Source organism: Momordica charantia (genome assembly GCF_013281855.1).
Source record: "Momordica charantia cultivar OHB3-1 chromosome 6 unlocalized genomic scaffold, Mcharantia_2.0 BLBB01000006.1, whole genome shotgun sequence".
NCBI classification, from domain to species: Eukaryota; Viridiplantae; Streptophyta; class Magnoliopsida; order Cucurbitales; family Cucurbitaceae; genus Momordica; species Momordica charantia.
The window spans coordinates 17655837-17682237 of NW_028275164.1; the positions used below are offsets into that span (position 1 = coordinate 17655837).

The 26401-nt window shown below is 32.9% G+C and overlaps 1 pseudogene across 1 annotated transcript; it reads left to right on the plus strand.

The window, feature by feature from the left end:
• The first annotated feature begins 13611 nt into the window (after window positions 1-13611).
• LOC111023218 (plastidal glycolate/glycerate translocator 1, chloroplastic-like) lies at window positions 13612-26401 on the plus strand (annotated as a pseudogene). The gene is made up of 7 exons (XR_015791815.1): window positions 13612-13992; window positions 14072-14367; window positions 15129-15306; window positions 15532-15618; window positions 16449-16522; window positions 25777-25939; window positions 26054-26401. The product of XR_015791815.1 is annotated as a plastidal glycolate/glycerate translocator 1, chloroplastic-like (transcript).

Sequence of the window (26401 nt, forward strand, 5' to 3'; positions counted from 1 at the left end):
ACCCCACGAGACAAGTTTATTAATCAAACTAGGCAAAACTCAATAAATGGAATAGAACTAAGATAGTCACATATCCTCGAAACGAAACTAACAACAAAGGGGGACCTCCCAATTATTCAGATACGACAATAGTTTATTGACCATAACATAAGGTCTCAACCAATCACCTAAACTAAGCAAGAGTGACTAAGCAGCCTATGGTCCCCGCCTGTCATGTCTCCTTTGTCCCATCACCATGGTCGCCCACGAGTCCTTCACCTGAAACAATCAATTTAGAGGGGGGGTGAGTATATAAAATATACTCCGTAAGTAGCCTTCACCAACACACGCACACCTCATGCTCAACTATATCATGAAACATTCATAGTCATGTTTCGCAACACATTATGCATTCAAACATAACACATTCCATAACATTTAGTGACAACCACAACTAGGGAAAACATGTTAACAGGCAACCTTTAAACCCCTTAACATCTCAAATACCTCTACGTTCATCACAGCTATCCTAACCTTCCACGGTTATCCTTCCTTCGAGTAGAGTCGGCCCCTGACCATTTATACCCAGAGCCCCGACCCTGCTGCATCGGTCCTTGACCATTTGTACCCGAGGTCCCGATGACTTCACCCTCTATTGGCCCTTGACCATTTATACCCAAGGCCCCAATAGTCTTCCCTCCAAAGGACTCCTCGTATCGACCCTCGACCATTTATACCCGAGGCCTCGATACTCCGTTAGTGACGTATCAGCCCCCGACCATTTATACCCGAGGCCCTGACACCCACTCTTTCATTTCTTTCAAAAATCCAACCTTCACCAGAGTCTTACTATATACTTCCTTTTACCACTAACCCTGCATCTTTCCATTCACAAGTACAGTTCAGCATGCTTTCACAACTTTATCAACTTTCTAATAACGAAATAACAACCCAATCATGCTCAATATCCAACATCATTATTTAACAAGTATTACTAAGAATAATAGCTCGCTAAACACGGCAAACAAAACATACATAACCAGGCAACAAACAATACCACAACAATACTCACAATTTAACAAAGCAGGAAACTCATCATTTTTCATCAACAAATACCCAACACCATTCCAAGTATATCGACTACCACAACGAAAATTATTTAGCACAATGACACCACAAAATTTGCATTAAGCGTCACAAAATCAGCACGTTAGAGACCATCGAGCATACATTAACACACGCACATGCCCCTTGTCTACTTACCCACAACCGTGCCCTTAAGTTTTGCGTCAACCTCACCCTAAGCACACCAAAACAGAAAAAACAGCACGTTACGTACGCTATTTATCCTTCGAAATTAACTCTAAAAGGGTTCGAATGACGCATTACCACCAAGACCGACTTCGTATAGATGTGGGTCACCTAGATCTAGCTCGCCAAGGTGTGGGTAGCCTAAATCAAGCTTCGAACGGATGTGGGTCACCGCCAAACGTCCTAAACACCGCTGTAACGTGCAAATTCTACCGTCGTTCCACTGTTGTACCGCCGTTCGCCGTGCGCCACCGCGAGGGGGAGGCCGCGCCGGTTCGTGGCAGATCGTCGGGGCTCGCCGCTGCTGCTGCAGGCCGTCGGAACGTCGGGGAGTCGCGCTGCCGGTCCACCGCTGTAGTAGTCCGCCATGCGCCGCTGCAAGGAGGTCCGCGCTGCCGCTGTACCTGTTACGAAACGCCGCCGCTGGAGCGTCGGGAGTCGCTGGCGCCGCTCGTGGTGTCTTCGTCGGCCGCTGCTACGGGTCGTCGTCCCGTTCGGAGTGGCTATCAGCACCAGTGTTGCGTCGAGGCGTCGAAGAAGCTGCCGGAAAACGAGAGGAGGGGCGGCGGGATTGGGAACGAAGAAGGAGTCGGGGGAAACGGCTAGGGTAGAAGAAAAAGAAGAAGAAAGAAAAGGAGCTTGGGGCTAGGGTTTTCTTTTCCTTTCGTTTTGTTTTAAAAGCCAAATTACCTCAATGGAGGCCCAACCATCCAAGCCCAAAAGAAAGGAGGGGAATTTAAAACAAGACCCAACATACAGAGTTCGGTAATTATTAATTTAATTGGATTTTTTTCTTAGATCCCGATAAATATAGATAAATTTAATTAAAAATCAATAAATTTAATTAACAATCAATTTAAAATTAAATGACAAATCTCCTGATTCGAGACTAACTAACCTGAGGGACTCGGGACGTTACATTAACGACGCTAAGGAATCTTTGAATAAAGGGGTGAAGCGGAAGCCTAACCCCCTATTGAACATCTGGGGGTAGAAACTGACGAAGCCCGGGGGAGGGTCATCCAGATGTTCGCCGACGTTGGCCACCCTAAGCTCTATGGAGTTGGGAATGAGGTAAGTTCTGCGAAGCTCAGCTAACCTGCCTACCGAGCAAGTTGAGGGAGGTAGCTCAGCCACCGGACCAGGGTTAGGGTTTCCTGAGGCGGATGCTACGTTGGGGTTTGCCGAGCTATCCCCGACGCGAGCGTTCCCCGAGGTAAAGGTTGGGTTGAGGTCCCCTACGGCATTATCCGTACTGGACGAGCTAGACGACCCTGACGACGAATCCGTAGACGAGCTACTCATCGCTATACCTGACTGGGGAGGCTTAAAAGAACTACCTGAAAGAAGAAGGATAGAATACCTGACTTTGACAACTGCCGAGGTACGCGAAAACTCAAAAGTGAAAAGTAAAAAGTGAAAAGTGAAAGACTTTCGCCTTTTATAGGACAGCCCGGAGGCACGAGAGCCGTTCGATCAAGGAGGGATCAACGGACAAGATACGTCCACGCCAGGCTGTCCCCACGACAACGTTTGGGTTCCCGAAGCAAAAGCTAGGGCTGACGACATCCATGACGTCACACATGCACGCGTGGATTCGACCCGTCTCCAGTTAGCTCGGAGGACTTCGCCGAGCCGCCCTGCCGAAGTGGGGGCCAATGTTGGAGGCGAATCCTGGCCTGCCACTTGTCATAATCGGAAAGGTGAGTTAGATGAACACGCGGACGAAATATAGAAAGTGGCTCCAAAGTACTCAGGTCGGCAGACAGGGTAGGACCTAAAGTGCCGAGCCGACCTGAGACAAAGTCCGTAACAATGTCCTTCCGCACCCGACAACACACCGCGATTTTAGGGTGTGTCAAAACTCCTGTCGGGCCCAGTTTCTATAAATAGAAACCTTAGCCTTAAATGCAAGGTACGCAATTCTAAGTAGACTCGGCAAGTTAGCTCGGACTAGAACTACCTTGCTCGTCGGAGTGCTAACTTTGTTTTGCAGGTCTCAAGAGTGTTCAGGGAAGGTGTGGGACCGTTGACCATAGTTGGTCCTGAACGTACCGATCTAAATTGTATCCGAGCTCATCAATTTCGGGCTCAAACACATATATATTTTTTTTACAATAACAAAAAGCATTTTGAAAACAGATTCTAAAAAAAAAGTTTTTAAACTCGACCCTAAAACACATTTCCCCCCATTTTTTCCTACAATCTATCTGCTTCAAACACCATTATACAGAGGGACATGGCTGGCAGCAACAATGGCACAGGCTTCTTCCAAACCATAGTCGGATTGAAGATCAGAGAACTGTACGAGCAGATTTCTGGCAGCAAGGCCAAAGCGCCGGTTGAGGCAGCGAAAACCTGAAGCCGCACATTGCTTTCCGACGCCGATGTCTAGAATGGATTTAGCTTTGTGTTTTTACAGTGAATCGCTCTCTGCGATGTGTTGTCCTGATTCCCCGATCAGTGCAGAATGCAGATTTGTGATCTAAAAGAATCGAAACCATAAATGAAATGCAAATTCGAAGTTTTTGCAGAAATTCGAAGCTTATTTTGATTCGTTGTTTTTCGTTCTCCTTCTCCCCGCCTCGACTCATTATGGACTAGTTCGCCGGGTATTTTTCATGTGTATGTTCATTTAATTATTTCAAATAAAACCATTAAATATCATTTCTCATCGTTATTTATTGTATTGTGAGCCGTTAAAACACCTATTAAAAGAGTCGTAGATTCTTATCTCAAAAAAAAAAAAAATCATGAATTTAAATCTCCCCATTTCACATATTACTAAAAAAACCAATCCTCACATGTTACTTAAAAAGAAACCTAATTTGTATTGAACTATTCGTATTAGAATTTAAGGTTATAAAGGGGTAAAAGAAGTTAAAGGACTACACATAAAATTTGACTAAAATAAAAAAAAAATTAAAATTTAGAATCATATGAACAAATTAAAACTAAATTAAATAAAAAAGGATTAAATCATAAAGGTTAAAATAGTAATCCAACCAACTTTATTTTAAATTTTATATTTTAAAAAATTTAGCTGATTTACCTTTATTTAGTGTTCATTTCAAGAATACGTTAAAATATCCTTCCATAGAAAAGGAAACAAAACAAGTCAAAATTAAAATGCACAAATTTTCTTAAAATTTGGTTTATTTAGTGTAAAAACCTGCCTATAATTAAAAGGATTAAAAAGATCTTTCATTTTAATCCTTAAACTTTCAAATATTAAATATATAACCCACCTTGAACTCCATTAGATTTGCAGTTTTCTTCTTTTCTTTTTAATTTTTTTGGACCATTTTTCTGTAAAATGGCGATATCATCACATTACAGTCCGAGTAAAATTTCACTACTCCCATAATTTCCATCCCAAAACTAAACACATACTTCAAATTTTACCCTTTCTTTTTTCCCTTTTTTTGATACGGTAGAGAAGGCCTTGGGAATTTCCAAGTGAGGAAGAACTGTAGAGAAGAAAAATTAAAGTAATTTTACTTGAACAAGAAACATGATGAAAAAAATAAATGACTAGCAGATCAGCATGTTCTTCCCTGCACAAACTTCGTGCACTCCTGATTTTCTATTTACCAGACTGCTTACAAGTGAGCACTGAGTAGTGACAGTGAGAGCAAGAGGGACTGGTTTTGCATCAGCCAGCAATGGCAATCAAGCTTTGCCTAATTGCTGGAAGTGAGCAAATCAGCGATCCAAAAATTCCGTTCAAAGCATAGGCAATTGCACAAAACGGGAGAGCCTTGGGTTCCTTGGCCGATAATGCTGCTGTTCCGAGCCCGTGTGCACTGAAACACGAACAAATTGTGGATCAAATGCAATTAATTCACGAGTAGAGTCACTTTGGTCTTGACAGTATATATTGCCTAACATATTGATGTAGATCACATGACATTCTATTGGCAATCAAAGATATATCAAAAGATTACATCGAAGTGACCTATAATTACCGAGCCACCGCACCCGGGGAATTGAGATATACAAACATGACAATGGGAGGCATTTCTTATTTCTCATTTTCGTCTGGATTAGTAAAGGATTTTCCTCTTTAACAGGAAACTGAGAAAAAAGCTCCAAGGTTTTATTCTCGTCCATTTTCAGTAGTTGAGATAGAGAGGTGTGGACTCTAATATTATGAAAATGGCATAGAAAAAGGCAGAAGACTGAAGAGTGATGAAATTCACTAGCATGAGTGCAATGTTTCAAGTACAGCAAAGACATTACGACCTGTTTCATATCCATTTTAACTTTTTTTTTTCTTCGATTTAATAAAATTTAGCTGGTAAACACCCCTCTCCTTTTATATTTCTTTGTTTTATAATCTACTTTGTAAAGACGAAAACTAAAACAATAGCTTTCAAAAACTTTTTTTCTTTCTTTTGAAAATTGACTAAGAATTCAAACCTACTAAAAAAATTGCGAGGAAGCCAGCATAATTTCCAAAAACAGAAAACTAAAATTAAAATAGTTATCAAACGTGGCCTAAAAATCTCATATAAGATCTTTCAAATCTCGTGTCTACCAGGAGGCAAGAAAGATCCAGTAATGCAATCAACTACTTTAGTTTCCATGTTTGGTGTCAAAAGTCCCACTGACAAATAATTTTGAGTAGGGATGGCAAAAATATCAGCCGTATTCGATCCCCGCGAGTACCCGACCCGATCGTGTCAGGGATTCCCTGGTTTGACCAGGGACGGGGTCAAACCGGGATCTCCGGCGGGGACGAGGATCGGTCCCCCCGCCCCGTCCCCGTCCCCAACCTCGTCCAGTTTAATTTTTTATTATTTTTTCTATTTTTTATATAATAATATTAATATATATTAATTTTATAAATACTTTTTAATTGTTTTTAAAAAAAACTCAAGTTAACACCACATTTAGCAAATTTTTGTTCACTTTTTATACTAATAATAACAAAAATTAATTAAAAAAATTAAATTTAAATTTGAAAATTAAAAAAATATATTTATAATGGGGATGGGTTTCTGGGGAACCCGTCCCCGATCGGGGAATCCTCGCCCCGTCCCCGCCCCCAAAATTTCGGGGACGGGGGCGGGGATGGGAGAAAAAATCCCCAACGGGGTGGGGATGGGGATGGCCCCCCGCCCCGTTGTCATCCCTAACTTTAAGGCTTTTTTTGTATTACTAGTATTTTACCAGGTGCAAATGCATGAATATTATCTTTTAATATTTAAAATTTTTACAATGTTAAATGAATGGGTGAAAATTATTTAATTGAATTATTGTTTTTAGGACTAAAAACAATTAATATATTATATTTCAAAAACAAAAAATAATACAATTTTATTTTTCAAAAAAAATAATGTAATTTTATTTAATTGGTGAAATAATTTTATTGACTAAGTATATGTTTTAGTTTATAATGTCTTAAGAATTTTTCTAATTTAATATCTATTGTTTAAAATATTTCAATTTAGTCTTTATGAAAAAAAATTTAGTCGTTTTAGTCTCTTACCGTTGGTGAACTTTAAAATTGGTTATCCATAAATTTATTAGCAAATAGGTAGATATTTATAGAAGGAAAAAAAATTTAGAGAGTAAAATATCTAATTCCTCCTTCAAATTTTTAAGAAATTAGAATAAATTTAAAATTTTTCTTCTCTTATATGACACTTCTTTCTTCTTTAAATTTTTATCAATTCACTGAGTATTACAATAATTTTCTTGTCTAAAATTTTTCAAATTTATTAAGTATTATAATATTTTTATTCTCTAAATTTCTGCAAATTCATTGAATATTATCTCATCTCAGGTAAGTTTATAATTAATCAATTTTAACATTCATCAATCGCAGTATACTAACTTAAAAAATGTTAAAATGTAAAAGATCAAATTAAAAATTTTAAAACAATATAACTAAAATGTAAAAACTCAAACCTTAAGACTTAAAAATATATATTATAGCATATCTTTTATTTTTTTTATTTTATAATTTCCACGATCTGTTTTTTTTTAATTCAACAATATACAGGGACAATGATTCCTACCTCAAATCTTTTGATCAATAATATATGTCTTAATCAACTAATACTCAAGTTAGCTCCATGTGTATGATTTTGATATAATTAACTTAGTTGTTATTTTGTACCAAAAACTTGATTGTTATTTTGAAATCATAAATTTGCTTTGAATATAACATTATATTTATGAGAGTGAGATTTTGTTGTATAAAAAAATTATTAAAAAAAAAAGTATTATGAGAGTGAGATTCAAGCTCTCAATTTATGGAGGAGCGATATCTTAATTTTATATTTTACTTTTAATCCATATAAATGAGTTATTAATTAGTTTAGTAAAATATATTAATATTTTAATAATAACATATAAATGCCCCCGAGCAATATTTATTTTAACTAAAGCTTGGCTATCAAATAACTGAATGAAAATTTTTTATCTTGCCATGCAAATGTTTTCACACTTGAGATAACCTAATTTTAAAATGTTTTGCGGAAATAACATTATATTAGTTTTTATAATTTAAATTGATTCTGATATGTTATTTTACTTGGTGTTTTTAGGCTTTACACTACTAAAAATAATGTTCCTATTCCATTATCTAAAAAATAAAAATAATTTACAATTTGAACATAGTTTAATTGGTTAAAAAATATTTTGTTGAAAAATAAAAATGGTCAATGAACATATCTCCGACCAAATTCACTATCTTCATATGTGTACTAAAAAAATTAAAATATACTTTTTTTATTTCATATATCATATGAATTTAGCACTGTTATAATTTTTTTTTTTTGTGTTTTTTAGTTACTAATTTTAATCTTTAGAAATAAAATTTTCAGTTATAAAAAAAATAATAATAAATGTATCAGTTAGTAAGTTTTTTTTTTAAGAATTTAATTAGTACAGTTTCAAATCACCAAATTAAGAATTTTATAATAACAAATTATTGTTTAATCAATATATGCAAAAATACAATGCAAGATTTATTATTAATTTTTTTTAGTACAAGCAAGATTTATTAATAAATAGGTGGTTTTTTCTCTTATAATATTTAGTATTATTTTATAAATAATTTTGATACAATATATGTTGTGTGGCTAAAAGATCATAAGTTTGAATCTCCCACACTCTTTTTGTACTCTGAAAAAAGAAAAAAAAATCAATTTGAACTAGTTGAATTAAATAGTGAAGTTCTAGCAAAATTAAATGCAAATTACATGGAAATAATTATGAGAATATATAATACTAATTAGGATTATAAAGGAAAAACTTGTTAACAAAATAACTCAAATAGGAGGAATATTTTTAAATGTGGAAAATTATCATTTTTCATTTTTTCAAGAGAATAAATCTTTTCTTAAAATTTGTATAAAAAAAAAAAGAAAATTTTTCTTAAAATTATCAATGGGCAAATAAATAATGGAAATTACAATGTAACTTTGCACCATTCATGGAGATTTTGAAATTAATGTATTGCCTCGCTTAATAATTTTATTTCGATCTTTGCAAGTCAATTGTGTTTTTAATTTAAAAACATTTTAATTCATTATGCGACAAAAAATTCATCTACTCTCTGACCAAAAGATCATGGATTTGAATCCTCCACCCTCCTATTGTAATCTAAAAAAAAAAAACTTTTCAATCATACTTCTGAGCAAATTTAGGAAGTTTCGACAAAATTAAATACAAATTATTTGGAAACAATTATGAGAAGGAATAATATTAATGACCATGAAGAAAAATAGGTTACAAAAATAAAATCAGGTGGGAGCTGAAATATTCCAAGTGGAAAATTATCATTTTTATTTTTTTAAGAGAATACTTTTTTTAAGAGAAATTTTTTTTAATTATCAAGGCAAATAAATAATGGAAATCTTGAATCCTCCACCCTCTTGTTGTAATCTGAAAAAAAAAAAAAAACACTTTTCAATCCTACTTCGAACCAGGTGAACAAATTTAGGAAGTTTCGGCAAAAATTAAATACAAATTATATGGAAACAATTATGAGAAGGAATAATATTAATGACCATAAAGGAAAAATAGGTTAAAAAATAAAATCAAGTGGGAGAAATATTCCATTTGAAAAATTATCATTTTTATTTTTTTAAGAGAATAATTTTTTTTTAAATTATCAAGGCAAATAAGTAATGGAAATTACAATGTAGCACCCTTCATGAAAATTTTAAAATTAATGTATTGCGAACCCTTAAAAAAATATTTTAATTCATTAGTAGGTATATTTTGACTATTTAGTATCATATTTTTCGAAAAGAGTAAATAAGAAACAAAAATATATCATCACACTCATTAACATTCTTATTAAACAAATAAAGGTAAATAAATAATGCAAATTACAATAATACAATGTAACTTTGCACAATTCATGGAAATTTTGAAATTAATGTATTACCTTAATTCATTTCCATCTTTTTGAGTCCATTGTTTTTTTAATTGAAAAATATTTTAATTCATTATGTGATAAAAAATTTATCTATTATGTAACCAAAAGATCATGTTTTATTGTAATATAGAAAAAAAAAAGACTACAATCTTACTTTGAACCACCATGAACAAAATAAGGAAGTTCAGGCGAAATTAAATACAAATTACATGAAAACAATTATGAGAAAGAATAATATTAATCGCTATCATAAATGAAAAATCGGTTACAAAATTAGGGAGAAATATTTCTTTAAATGCAATTTTCATTTTTTTCCAAGAGAATAATTTTTTTTTTAATTATCAACGGGCAAACCATTACAATGTAGAACAATTCATGAAAATTTTAAAATGAATGTATTGCCTTCCTTAATAATTTTATTCCATATTTGCAAGTCAATTGTTTTTTTTTTTTTCAATTATAAAAATATTCTCACTCATCAGTGTGTATATTGGACTATTTAGTATCATATTTTTTGGAAAGAGTAAATAAGAAACAAAAATATACAATACATTTATTAACATTCTTATTAATCAAATAAAATTTAATGGCAAGTTTATAGATTAAAACAATGTTTACAAAATCCTAATGAATCTTGCCTTTCTCTCAAATCTCACATTCCTTTCATCTTTCTTTTCTCTACGTGATCACACAACCAAATGCATACTTCTTCCTTCGATCTTTAGTTTTCAATTGTTCTCATCGTTACCACTGTCGCAATGCTCGCTATCGATACCATTTTATTGCTTGTTGTTGCTTCCAACCTATGCTCGTTGCTGCTACCGTTGTACTGGTGTTCATCATCACCTCTTGTCAGCATCATCTCATTGTTCTTGCTCTTTCTTTTATGTCTAATATGTCTACTAACATCCTTCACTTCCCCTCCTTCATCAATTGCATTATCTTGCATTTGTGTTCGAAATTAGTCCATCTCTTATCTGCAATCTTCTATTATAACTTATTTCATCAAAATTCGATTTGGAAGGATTGATTCTAATATTTTGTATTTATATAGTTCATATGCAATTTTAATAGTCATCGGTTTTATTATAGGATTTTAATAGTCATCGGTTTTATTATAGGATTTTAATAGTCACTGATTTCATTATGGAATTTTAATAGTCATTGGTTTGATCATTATAATAATAAGTAAATTAAAAACGGTTAATAGGTTTCTATTTTATCGTAATTAATAATAATGACAATAACGATTTATGTTAAAATTTTTAAAATAAAATGATATAAAAAATAAAATTGATGGAGTTTGTAATTAATAAAAAATTAAAAGGGTATTATGGTCCAAAAAACATTTTTTCGAGATTATGTTTTTTTAATATAATATAGATATAGATATTAATTAAAGCCACTGCTAGAGCTGCGGGCTCACCACATGAGAAGGACAACATTGAAAGACTCAGGAATTCAACCAAAAGTCCATCTCGGATATTGCTCTTTATGATTTAGTTTTATTAATTGGCAATGTCAAATATTAGTGTGATGTTGGATGTTGGAGTCAATACATGAGGGAGAGGCTGCACAAATTCCTGTATGACCTTCTTGCTCGAAGAAGTAGCCCCACAAGCAACTTGTTTCGTCCACCAATTTCCTTTGCAGTCCTAGTTAGAGGTGTCAATAATATTGGTGGAACAACTGGAAAATGGCCTTGACCGCCTCTTTGATATCAAATTTGCTCATCACAACAATAGAAGACCCCAATGACAGTAATCCCATCACATAAAGTGATTCATACTGTGAAGCTTCAAACCGCACAAAAAGCTCCATCGTAGCTATAAGATTTCTGTGTGTCAGTATCATCGTAGCTATAAGCAGCTGTATCTTGCTGTTTAATCTGTGGTTTAAACCACCTGAAATAAGCTCATAAAAGGAAGAAAATCCTATAGACCTGGAATTTAAATTCACATTTTCTGGTACCCCAATGGCATGGATTCCCAACCTTCTGAGGTATTGCAAAAGCCAGATGCACATTGCAATCACTGCTTCGTTTCTTGATTTCTGAGAAACTGCTCCGAGGAAACATGGTCGTAACGACTGCTCCCAAATACAGAACACCCAGAAGGATATATAATGGGAACAAAATGGAATTTGGTAGCAGAATCAATTGGTTTATAATAGACATGGACTACGTCTCTCATTGGCAAGTGGTTTTGAGATGGAAACCTATGAATATTAATAGAAAATGTTTTTAACCACACCTATGTAAAGTGTGACTGGTCCCCTCTTTATTCTAGTACAGCATCTATCCACCACACGTTCACCCTAAGTTTTTTGGTATTTTCACAGTCGTGGGTTGTTGATTTTTAGACATGGAGGGAGAAGCTGACGCGCAGGGCGTGAAGGCAGATCGTTAGCGCGTTTAAAGGGAGATGGATAGCTACCTAGAGGATGATCAAGATTGAGAGCGTACATGAGCGAGAGCGAGAGCATGCATGAAATTGATCGATAACGCATATGAGTTTGATCGAGAGCGTGCATGAACTTGATCGAGAGCGTGCATGAGCGAGATCGAGAGCGTACATGAGCGAGATCGAGATAGATGACAAGATATGAAATTTAATTATTTTCATGGTTGGTTGGTATTCTTTAAAGGAATAAACGGGTGTAGCAAGAATGCAAAATAGATAATGAAAGAGATCGTGAATAAGTGTAAATGAGAGTGACCTTGAATGAAAACGAGTGTGAACGAGAATCATCATGAACTATAAACAGCACCATACGATAATGGATAATTGAGGAAGAGATAGTAATTAATAATAAATAAGGGACGATGATGATAAATAGCATATTTATTTTTAAAATCATAGAGACTTGAATGATTCTTTTGGAATTTTATATTGGATATGTAATTATTTTGGTTTTATGTTTTATAAATTGTAGCTTATAAAATAATTTAAAAATTATTATGTTTTTGTAACCATGTTGAGAAACATATAAAATCATAAAGTTTAAGACAAACGAATTGAAAACGATGGTTCCTTTTTCAAAGTTGAGATTAAAAAGGAAAAAAAAAAAAACAGAACAGAACTTTTTAGTTTAGCCAAAATTTAAAAGAAAATATATGTTTTTCAACTGTCTATTTTAGCTTTTAAGATTAAGATTGATTTACACTCTTAAGAAGTAGATAGAAGGAAAAACAACGAAAACAAAATAGTCAAAGTAAATAATTTAGATTCATAAGGTAACTATTATATTTTATTTTCCATTTCTAAGAAGCATTTCAAAAATTATGTACAATTTTCTAAAACAATATAATTAGGGTTCCACTGAAAACGAGAGGTTAGAAAAAGGCTCATTTAATAAATTTATGTTTCTTTTATTTCTCATTTCTCTAATGTTATTTGTCGTTTACTAATTTTCAACCAAGAAAAGTAGAAATTCATAGCAACTGTTTCTAAAAAAATGGAACATTAGAAGACTAAAATGACAAAAACTAAAACTAAAATAACTAAAATAATATTTTAACCTATTACAATTGAAAATGTTCATGTATTTAGTAATAGCCTTTTAAAATTTGAAAATGAAAAACAAAAGAACAAAAAAACATAAACGTCATAAACGGGCTAAATTTCTTATTTATGACTTTTATTATTATATCATTTATGATAGGTTTGATCGATAAAATTTATAATAAATATTAAAATGTTAATATAATATAAAACAATTTTAATTTCCATCCAAAACTTGTAAGTTTATTCTTTTAATTTAAACTTTTAGAAAATAAATAAATCATCACCAATACCAATTTTTTTTAGTTAAAAAAACCATTTCTATTTTTAATTAAAAAGAAAAAGAAAAAGAAAAACCAAGAAATAGAACGTTATCAACAGTGGTGTGATCTGGTAATTTAACGTGTGTCAGAGCAAAATTCCTTAGAAAAAATGTTCAGCAGCTGCTCAGCCTCTGTGCCACGCACTCCAATGGCGACGCCCACCGCCACTCCCCATTCTTATTCATTTTCCCCTCTTTCACTATCCAATTTCAACCATCCTACATTCCCTCCCCAATCCCGTTCAAATCCATGGTCGCAGTTTCGTCCCTTCCATTCCAGAAAATCCTCCATTGCTTTCAACGCTTCTCGACCCACTCACAAATCCCACTCTCCCAAACGACCTCTCCTTCCACTCCCTGGCCCTAGTTGGAGATTCTTGCGAATGGATTCTTCGGCAACGGAATCTTCTCCCGGAGAAGTTCTACTCAAATCTGCCGCCTCGGGTGGTGCCCGCACTTCTTCCTCAATCTCTCAAAGTGTGAGCAATGGAAGATGGATTACTTTTTTTTTTGTTGTTGTGTAATCTGGTTGTGACTTGGCTCTTCTTTTGTTTGCAGGTGTTTGCGGTACTTCATCTGGTTGTTTCTCTAGGGATTATTCTTGCGACTGACAAACTCTTGAAAACGGCTTTTGTGGCTGCTGCGATTAAGTTCCCCATTTATCTTTTCTATTTTGTTGCTTCTTGATTCCACTGTTCCTTCCGCTGTAACTGGCGTAATGAACTTCTTCGAACCGGCACTCTTGTTTATTCAGAGGTGGCTGCCTCTGTTCTATGTTACATCCTTGGTCACTCTATCTCTGTCTGTGAAGGACATCCCTGCAGCATCCGGGATAAAAATTTGCTTCATAATAGGTACATAATTTTGTCATCTATTGCTATTGCATCTTAGATCAATTCTAAAGGAGCCTTATATATGCTTTTGGGGTGGTTTGGTTACTTCTATTTACTTAATGTTTCGTGATTTCTATCACAGAAGATAATCAAACAGATACATTAGTAAAAATTGAATTGAAATGACTGACGCCGAGTTCAGTTTAATGGCTTAACCTCTTCTATTGGTTGGTTCTTTTCAGTTGTGGGTTGGCTGGCTATTCTGTGTGTTGCATGATACACGGCTATAACCGTTAGAAATATTGTAAAAACTGAATGTATTTGTTCATGTACATGTATCATATCCCTAGGAATGTATATGAATAATGTATCTAGAATATGTATTAACATGTTTAATTTTCAACATTTTTTCCCCTTATTTATCACTTTTAATGAGCTGAATTTCCTTTTGGTGCTTAATACGTTTTGATTCTTAGGAAGCTTTAAACTTTTCAATGAAGTCGAGTATTAAACTTTTCATCTGGCTGCGAGTGGCAATATTATCATGGCTGTTACACATAGAGGAACATCCACATTAAGTCCCAAAAGTATTGTTCCTATAGACTCATGTTTTCTTTTCTCATTTGGAAATAGTAAAACTAAGGATGAAGAACCTTCAGATGGTGGAACAAACACTCAAAATTATATGTTCTTCCTTTATACATGGTGACATAAAAAACCAACCTGTGACCTTGTTTTATAATAATGTTTGTCTCTTTGAAATCTCGTCTTGCATTTTGCAGCTCGTTAAGAGGCATGCAGCTGAGATTTTTACATCTGTCATCATCTCAACTATATTCTTATCGTACTCGGCTGCTCTTCTTGGACGTTTGATCGGACTAGAACCAAACTTGACTGTCTCAATTCTTCCCAGATGTATAACTGTGGCTCTGGCACTTAGCATTGTGACCTTTTTTGAAGGTACAATACGACCATACAATTACAGTAGTCTTGTAGTTCTAGGTCCATCTACAATTGTGTATATATCGAAATTTTGATTTATGAAGGATAGTTAGCAAAATGGTTGGCCGCAATATGTTTCTATGCTCTTGTTATCCGAAGCAGTTTATTTTCTATGATTATTCAACTAGCTCAGTTCACAGTATAATAGAACTTCCTGACTTTCTAGTTCTTTCCTGGTTGTAGGCACCAATCCATCTGTCACAGCTGCCGTGGTCATCGTAATCTGAAGTTTCAGGATCCTATTGCTCGGGGTATTGCAACTGCTTCGAGGTATGTAATATATAGACAGCCATTTAATCAATAGTAGCTCGTTTGTTTTTGTGCATAGGGAGTGAAATCCATGTCATGTAATATATAGCATGCAATTATATGGTACCATCATCTATAGTATATATAAAAGGTCGGTTCCGCATAACTTTTTTTTTGCCATTTTTGCCCTTCATTTTTTATATTTTTGAATATGAAGTTGGAGGCAAATTGATCCTTTTACATGTAGAAATTAAGGTGAGATTAAATGATAAAGAAATAAATGGTGGGTGGAAATAAATGCTTAGATTAAGAATTGTTTCATATTCCAATATTTTGCCTCCGAATTGTTCCATATTGAAAGGTTTAATAGGAATTAATACAATTTTATGATTAAAACCGTTTCAAGAAATTGAACAGATTTTGAAAATAAAATTGAGTATGGAGAAATTAATAATTGTTTATTCAACCTCCTAGGGAAGTTTGTAAAATTCTCATATTTAAGGGAGAACGGGAAGGTAAATTTAGCAACATAAGCTCAAATTCTGTTTTTCTTTACAAGCTAGAAACAAGAATAGATGGTCACAAAATTGTGGGTTTTTGAGGATTTTTTGTTTGTGTTATTGAAGGAAATTAACTCTCTATCCCATCGGAGATGAGAAACAAAATGGGTGTGGCCATATTTCCTCTATTTGGTAACGGTTGAGAATAACATTTTATCAACGTCTACTTCAGAGGTCTAGATTGTCTTTATGTTTCTTTGTTCATGATAAACTCATAGACAAATATTAAGGTAACCCAAATTCCTTAGAACATTGGTTACCTTCTTTGAGGTTTTGAAATTTGATATGCAGTATTCCTGAACAGATCCTCTCCTTTTAGTACCCGTTTCAAATCTGACACAAGTTCAAGATCAAGCTGATTAGAGGTAAATCGAAATTATATTTAATTTTTTGTTTTTTTTTATTATTTTACCCAAAATAAAAGGTTTGAAATTTTCAATAATTAAGCCAGTAGATTTAGGTGGTGAGGAAGAATATGATAGCAAAAGATTGATCAAAACAAAACTGTAAATAAACTTTACCTCATTTTAGCCTCAGATTTGGTAGATCGAAACAATACTAGAACTTAAAAAATGATGATCTAGGAAAATCACAAACTCTCTAATGGTGAATAACTCATACCATGTACAACTCTAAATCATTGTCTTTCTTTATATTCACATGGTGCACCCTCATAAAAAAATTGGAACGTAGTAGGTTAGAGTTTAGAGGTGAAATGCGTGTGTTATGGAAATTAACGAAAATAGGTATTCCTTAATTACGCATATTTTAGTAATGTGAGTCATTAGTTTTAATTTAATTTAAATTTATTACTATTATTATTTGAGATTTGACTGGTTAGATAGGGAAAAAAATTAAGTATATGGTAAAAAAAAATTATCCCATATTTTAATAATGATATCTCATATTTTAATAAGGTAACTATTTAAAAATAGTTACAATTGATTGTCAATAAATTTAAAATAATAAATATTTTTTCTATTATGTTTAAATATTCTTTTTTACTTTGTACTTAATTAATATAATGTGTAAAATGGAAATTTGTGCATGCTGACACAAGTTTTTTTTTAAGTATTTTGGATTTTGATTTTTTGATATGGCAACACAAAGATGAGTTGTGTGATATGGAAATTAACGAAAAATATGTATTCCTTAGTTACCGCATATTTTATTAATGTTTGTCACTAATTTTAATCTAATTTAAATTTGTTATTTATTTATTTTTCTTTTTTAGATTTGAATTCTTAGATATGGAAACAAATTAAGTATAGATTTCAAAAAAAAATTTAAACCATTAAGAATGTGGTGATTAGGGTTTACAATATTCGTATTTTTAAATTATCTTCATGTTTTCGTTAAAAAAAATTACCCCATGTTTTAATAATGTTAGCCATTAATGTTTTAAAAATTTGACCTATTAGATATGGTAACAATATTAATTATAGGTTTAAACATTTGTTTTTGACAAATAATAAATTAGTCATTCTAAGATAACTATTTAAAGCAATAAATTAGTTCTCTTAACGGTATTTTAAAATTGTTACAATTTTTTGTGATTCAATTTACTTAAAATAAATAAACTTAAATAATAAATATTTTTTCTTTATATTAAAATATTATTTTTTTACTGTGTACTTATTAATATAATGGAAGTTTCACTTTTTAAAAAATATATATACATTTTTTGAAATTATTGGGATGATAATATAATTTTGTTTTATAAATTTTCTTAATACTTTGGATTTTGATTTTTTGATAGGACAACAGTGAAATGTGTGTAATATGGAAATAAATAAAAATATGTATTTCTTGATTACCGCATATTTTATTAATGTGAGTCTCTCATTTTAATTTAATTTTAACGTATTATTATTATTATTTTTTTTTTTAGATTTGACTTCTTAGATATGGAAAAAAATTAAGTATTGACCTTAAAAATCAGTACCATAAATTAAAACCACACAATAAAACCACACAATTATACATGCAAATCAGTACTCAAAACTATAAGTACACAATTATAAGTATAAATTTGAGTTATTCGTATAATTTTTCAAATCAGTACTCTCAAAATTAACAACACGGACATATGTATGTGTAATATTTACTATAAATTAAAACTACACAATTATACGTGCAACGCACGTGTATTTTACTAGTAAATATACAAACCAGAAATTGGACCTCACCACCCATCAATGCACGGTGTTCTTCGACTTGTCCCTATATAATTGAATGGTCAACGTGTTATTGGTTGTGAACTAATATTGGGTTATTTACATACAGAGATGTGTTTGATTATACAACGACTATACTACCATAACTTTCTTTGAAATAGCTGTAGAACCATGAATTTTGGGTCAATCATAAATGACCACGTCATTATCTATTTTATTTAGGGATTAATTATATATTAATCCTAAATTAAAATTAAAGATAAATTGACATTTAAAATATATAATTGGGTCATACGAGTATTGGGCTTGGAATGATTTGGTTCACAAACTTGGCCAAAAACCCAATTTACCATGAAATAAAGTGGATTAATATTTAAATTTAAATAAATCCATTTAAAGAATTGGGCTTGGCCCAAAATTATCCAAGTCCAATGGCCCACCAAAGCCTATGGAAACCTCTATAAATAGGGAGGACCTCATTCATTTTCAAAGGTGGAGATTTTCAGAATTGAGAGAATTCACCCCAAATTGAAAACTCTCTGAAGACTTGAAGATTCAATCACCAACTTGAAGATTTTGAAGACTTGAAGACTTGAAGACTTGAAGACTTTCGAAGAACATATAACTTCGATCCAAATTCAAGAACAAACATCTCAATCTTCACATCAAGTTCGAAAGAAAGAATAAGAGGATAAAAGATTAGAGATTGAATCCACTATACAACACATACAAACAATATAAAAGTTCAACTCCACGAAACTTAATTTCTCCGGAAATCTCGTGTGAACAAATTGGCACGTCCGGTGGGACAATCTCTACCTCTCATCTCCTTCTCAAGATTGAAAGTTTTTCAAGAAAATCAATGGAATTTAAAAAGGCTTCTACGACAGCTGGTTACATGAGTAACCTTCATACGGGTCATATCACCTATGGTTGCTCTGATGAATTCCAACTACGGGAACATCAAACTCTTCCTGTTGTTGCAAACAAAGTAATGATGCCACAAGAAACATCTATGAAAGATAAATTTCTTGTTAATCATAACCCATGATTTGATCCTAATCCTGACATTGTCTCTGTTATGATGACTGATGCAAGCACTATGATGAAAAAATGGCTGAAATGGAAAATAAGCTCGCTGCATTGATGAAGACAGTGGAAGAAAGAGATTATGAAATCGCTTCCCTGAAGAATCAAATTGAAAGCAGAGACGTTGCTGAGTTGAGTCAAACCCCTGTTCTCAAGATAAATGACAAGGGAAAGACTATCGCTCAAGAAAATCAATCGCAATATTCCACTTCGATCGCTTTGTTGTCTGTTCAGCAACTCCAAGATATGATCACGAACACAATCAGAGCGCAATACGACAGATCTTCTCAAAGCTCCCTCTTGTATTCTAAGCCATATAATAAGAAGATTAATGATCTGAGAATGCCTGCTGGATACCAACCTCCAAAATTTCAGCATTTCGATGGGAAGGGCAATCCCAAACAACATATTGATCACTTTGTCGAAACTTGTGAGAATGCTGGTACAAGAGGCGATCAATTGGTCAAGCAGTTCGTCCAAACGTTAAAGGGAAACGCCTTTGACTGGTATACTGATCTCGAGCCTGAAACGATCGAGAGTTGGGAACAGCTTGAAAGAGAATTCCTAAATCGCTTGTACAGTACGAAGAGAACCGTCAGCATGATAGAGCTCACGAACTCCAAACAAAGAAAAGGTGAACCGGTTGTCGAATATATCAACCGATGGAGAGCTCTAAGTCTTGATTGCAAAGATAGACTTACTGAACTATCTGCTGTCGAATTATGCACTCAAGGTATGCATTGGGAACTTCTTTACATCCTTCAAGGTATAAAACCTCGCACCTTTGAAGAGCTAGCAACTCGTGCTCATGATATAGAACTAAGCATTGCTAATCGAGGAAGTAAGGATTCTTTAGTGCTGGACTTAGAGAAAGAAAGCAAAAGTGTTGAGAAAACTTCAAATGAATCTTTTGGTGTAAACACAATCTCTCCCAAGTTGTTTTCAAAAATAAAAGGAAAGAGAATTGAGAAGCAACAAGAAAATAGGAAAAGATGGCTAAGCTTGAAGGAAAGAAGAAATGAGTAAAGTTGATAATCCAAAATATTGCAAGTACCACCGAGTTATCAGTCATCTAGTGGAAAAATGTTTTGTCCTAAAAGAGCATATCCTAAACTTAGCTCGAGAAGGAAAGATTGAGCTAGATTTCAATGAAATAACTCAATCAAATCACGCTGCAGTAACAACAAATATAGGCAGCCAAACACCTCAAAGTCTATTCTACAATAAGTAGATAAACTTGGTCAAATTTGGAACGTTGAAGCATATATTTGTTCACTCTCAACGGAAGACTTCAAGAAATACCATTAAAGATGATGTCAAATCCATCAATCAGAGAGAGGAAAATTGGACTATTGTGACTCGTCGGAAAAAACAAAAACAAAGTTTTGCTCAGAAGAAGTCATCTATGCTCAACAAAGAGCGTGAACACCAAGGAAATAAGGATTCGAGGAAGCCTAAATCAGAGAGGAAATAAAATAAAGACTCCTTTCGACCCCAGATATCGGCGACCTTAAAAGAATTTTTCCCAAAATAATTCTTCTATATCAAAAAGAAGAAAGAAAATCTTGCAAGTTTACATTACATAAATGTGGAAGAGGTTGACAACTTTAAAATAACTGAGGAAATGGCTTCTGTCTTCGATGGCATCAAGCCTTCAACTACTCGACCTTTGGTCTTCCAGAGGATGAGTATGGCCACAGCAAAAGAAGAAAATCAATGTTTTACTTCCATCTCCATTCGACCTTCAGTCTTTCAAAGGCTAAGCATCTCCACGTCAAAGAAAAATCAATCTTCGACATCTGCTTTTGATTGTTCAAAAGTAATAGGCGATCAATTTGAAAAAAAAAACGATGAAGACCGTGAAAGTGAAATCATTTGGTGAAGTGAATGATGACAAGAAAATTCACAACATTGTTCCTTCCCGTATGAAGAGGAAATTCTCTCTTCTCATAACAGAAGGTTCCTTAAAAGTAAAACAAAAGCTTTTCATCTCAACCAATCCTAAAAATGGAGGATATGGAAGTTGTGATGAAAATGAGAGCATTTGAAATATAGCACTCTTTATCGTAAGACTCTAAACTACATAATACTCCTGGCCCGCATGAGTTAAAAAAGTGAATGGCCTAAAAAAAATGTATCTTGTATTTGAACTACGTTATGACTTGATCCCTTTCATTGATGGGTACGTAGGCAGCTTAAAGGAAATTGTAAGTTCAGTCTATAATAAAAAAATCTCAAAATCATGAATCAAGGCAATTTTATTCTTTTATGATTAAAAAAAAAAGAAGTATTATTATCATGAAATCATAGAGTCCATACATGAAATGATAAATATATATATATATTATGGTTGTAGAATATAATATATATTTTTTATAAAAGAAAATAGAAAAGTAGTCACTGTCGGGCAGATAAAGGTGACTGTTGCTGGTATAGGAATACCTTAACCGATCGAAAAAGTGTTTAACATACTCAGCAAATATGTCACTGCAAGATAGATAACAATGACTATCGTTGGTATAGGAACACCTCAACAAATCGAAAAGGTGTTAACCTACCCAGCAAATATGTTACTTCGAGATAGATAACAATAATTGCTGTATAGGAACACCTTAACTGATCGAAAAGGTGTTAACCCACTCAGGAAAGATGTCATGCTAAGGTAGATGGACATCAGCATTGCTAGTATAGGGGGCGTGACTACTGCTGGTATAGGAACAGTTTAACCAATCAAAAAGGTGTTAACCTACTCAGCAAAGATGTCACGCTAAGGCAGATGGATGTCAGCATTGCTAGTATAGGGCGTGACTACTGCTGGTATAGGGTCACTGCTGGTATAGGAACATCTTAACCAATCGAAAAGGTATTGACCTACTCAACAAAGATGTCACGCTAAGGCAGATGGACGTCAACATTGCTAGTATAGGGGGGCGTGGCTATTGCTGGTATAGGAACACTTTAACCGATCGAAAAGGTGTTAACCTACTCAGCAAAGATATCACGCTAAGGCAGATTGACGTGAGCATTGCTAGTATGGGGGCGTGACCACTGTTGGTATAGGAACACCTTTACCGATCGAAAAGGCATTAACCTACCCAGCAATGACATCACCGAAAGATAAATGAGGGTGACCACCGCCGCTAGGATACAAAGATCACAAATAAATAAGTGATCGGCCAAAGTAGGAGTGACGCTACTATAATGATTGTAGGACTCAACTACTAAATTTTGGATTGGTCTATAGACTTCTATCATAAAATCTAAGTGTTGGTCTTTATATAGAGCAGTTTCATCAAATGGGGGCATCATATTTGCAATCAAATAATATGGACATGTCAAGTTTTACAAGAAAAATTAAAAAAATAAAAAAATTCGGAGAGAGACTTTCAATTGTAAAGGAAGTTTGATAAAAAAGTTTCAAAAAAAATTTTGGAAAAAGAATTTAAAAAGAATTAAAAATTTTTTTTGAAAACCCTCCTCGCCATGCGCAGGGAGGTATTGAAAAAAATATAATAAAAAAAATTTAAAAATTATTTTGAAAATCCTTCCTCGGTAGGGAGGTGGTGTTTATTAAAAAGAAAGTAGTTTTGAAAATCCTCCCCGAGTTTTAATATAATAAATAATAAAAGTTTTTTTAAAAAGTTAAAAAAAAAATTCTTTAGCTCTAAAAAAAGGATAAATCCTTTTGGCAAGTGTTTAACAGGGATTAAAAAATTCGCAGAAATAGTGAGGATAAATTTCTTACTCTTTGTCGATCGAAATAAGATGGACGAACAGAGGATGGTAACCTCAATGATAATCGAAAGCTGCATAAAGAAAGGAAGAACGTGAATACTAGAAGCCAAGAATTTAAGGAAAAAAAAAAGAAGAAATTTTGAAGCCAACCTTTTTCTGGACTTCTGTTGTGCTTCTACAAATGCACCTGAAGGCTCAATTTATAGGCAAAGACTTGGGGTTCAAACCAGAAGAATAATCCAAATCTCAATTCGAATAAGATTCTTTATTCAAATTCAGGTGAAAATTTGATTAGATTCTTAAATTAAATTTGACCCAAATCAAATCCCAACTATTTGATTGGATTCTTAAATTAAATTTGACCCAAATCAAATCCCAAATATTTGATTGGATTCTTAAATTAAATTTGACTCCAATCAAATCCCAACTCAGATAGGATTCCTATTCAAATTCGAAATTAAAATCCGATGAGATTTTAACTCAAATCAGTTCCTAATCAAGTATGATTCTTCATTCAAATTCAAATTCGATTGGATATCAAATTTAAATCCTTTTCAAATTCATCATTTCAACCCAAATTTGAATTTGAATTATATTCCAACTTTTAAATTACGTTGGATAAATTCCATATTTTCGAATTTGATCCAAAATTCAAATTTGAATCATAATCCAACGTTTAATTTAAAGTTGGATAAATTCAAAAATTTCGAATTCATCCCAAATTTGAATTCGATTATATTCCGACTTTTAAATTGGGTTGGATAAATTCCATATTTTCAAATTTGATCCAAAAATTCAAATTTGAATCATAAATCCAGCGTTTAATTTAAAGCTCGACAAATTCAAAAATTTTGAATTCATCCCAAATTTGAATTCGAATTATATTCCGACTTTTAAATTGGGTTGGATAAATTCCATATTTTCAAATTTGATCCAAAAATTCAAATTTGAATCATAAATCCAGCGTTTAATTTAAAGTTGGACAAGTTAAAAAATTTTGAAATCATCTCAAATTTGAATTTGAATTATATTCCTACTTTTAAATTGGGTTCGATAAATTTCATATTTTCAAATTTGATCCAAAAATTCAAATTTGAATCATAAATCCAGCGCAAGTTCAAAAATTTTGAAATCATCTCAAATTTGAATTTGAATTATATTCCTACTTTTAAATTGGGTTGGATAAATTTCATATTTTCAAATTTGATCCAAAAATTCAAATTTGAATCATAAATCCAGCGCAAGTTCAAAAATTTTGAAATCATCTCAAATTTGAATTTGAATTATATTCCTACTTTTAAATTGGGTTCGATAAATTCCATATTTTCAAATCTGATGCAAAATTCAAATTTGAACCATAATCCAACATTCAATTTAAAGTTGGATAAATTCCAAAATTTCAAATTCATCTCAAATTGGAATTTAAATTATATTCCAACTTTTAAATTACGTTGGATAAATTTCATGTTTTCAAATTTGATCCAAAATTCAAAGTTGAAACAGCTTAATTTTTGGGTAAATTAAAAAAAGAAAATCTCGAATTCATCCCAAATTTGAATTTGAATTATATTTCGATTTTTTTGAATTAAGTTAGAAAACTTCCATGTTTTCGAATTTGAGCCAAAATTCAAATTTCAACTTGGATAAATTAAAAATTTTCAAGTTCATCCCAAATTTAAATTTGAATCATATTTTGACTTTTAAATTAAATTCAAAGTTAAAAAAAAAACTTCTGAAGATAATTTAAATTTCAATGGATAAATTTCAGACATTTTAAATTGTGCAAATATATTGTTAATTGGACCTGCAATGATATCTTGGTCCACGATTATTTTTTTTTTCAAAAAATTATGATTTAAATTCATCTTTTTGATTGCACAACGTTTTCGAAATTCTGCCACAATTATGTTTGGCATAAATTTCGAAAATGAGGCATTTGTAGAACCATGAATTTTGGGTGAATCATAAATAACCACGTCATTATCTATTTTATTTAGGGATTAATTATATATTAACCCTAAATTAAAATTAATGATAAATTGACATTTAAAATATGTAATTGGTCATATAATATTGGGCTTGGAATGATTTGGTTCACAAACTTGGCCCAAAACCCAATTTACCATAAAATAAAGTGGATTAATATTTAAATTGAAATAAATCCATTTAAAGAATTGGGTTTTGCCCAAAATTATCTAAGCCAATGACTCACCAAAGCCTATGGAGACCTCTATAAATAGAGAGGACCTCATTCATTTTCAAAGGTGGAGATTTTTAGAATCGAGAGAATTCACACCAAATTGAAAACTCTCTGAAGACTCGAAGACTTTTGAAGAACATATAACTTCGATCCAAATTCAAGAACAAGCATCTCAATCTTCACATCAAGTTCGAGAGAAAGAATGAGAGGATAAAAGATTAGAGATTGAATCCACTATACAACACATACAAACAATATAAAAGTTCAACTCCACGAAACTTAATTTCTTCGAAAATCTCGTGTGCACAATAGCTTACTGTTATCTACCCTCACCATTACTACAAGAATATATATTACTTACTACAATTAGATTTTTGAATTTTTTCTAATATACTGAGGTCTAGTTTTGCCTTTTCAGGGTACTTGAATAATATAGAGGCTACGATGTCCACAATAGACCATGAAGCTTGGCTACATACTTGAGACGTCGTTTACTTTGACCAAGATGGATACTTGTGTGCGTGTGTGCGTGTGTGTCAATCTATGAATAAAACAGAAACTGAACCAATGAATTGAAGAGGGTCCGCTCAACCACTTTTTCCATTAAAACAATGCATTAATCTTTTTACTGCCACTTTTCTATTAAAATATTGATTCCTCTGCATTAACTTTTTACTTTTTTTTGGTGGTGGCAGATCTATCTCTCCACAAACTCGAACATCTTTGTTAATCACACTTGAAAAAAAGTGGAGTTTCCACGGAGAGGAAGAGGAATGTGAGTGGAGTTTTCACGGAGAGAAACAGGAATGTGAGAGTTAAAAAACTACCTTCCAATGGCAGCTCAATGAAGGACCACTATACACTAGTTGGACTCCATCAGTTATTCTCTTTTGCTTGTAATGGGCCCAATTGTTTTAAATAGTCACATAAACATAGTCCCTTTTTAGGGTAAACATTCTTTCAATAGCCCACGACTAGTTTTTTTCACGCAGTTGAAATTAAAAGGGTTTCCTAGTTACCCTCTTGTTTTAAAGAGCATTAAT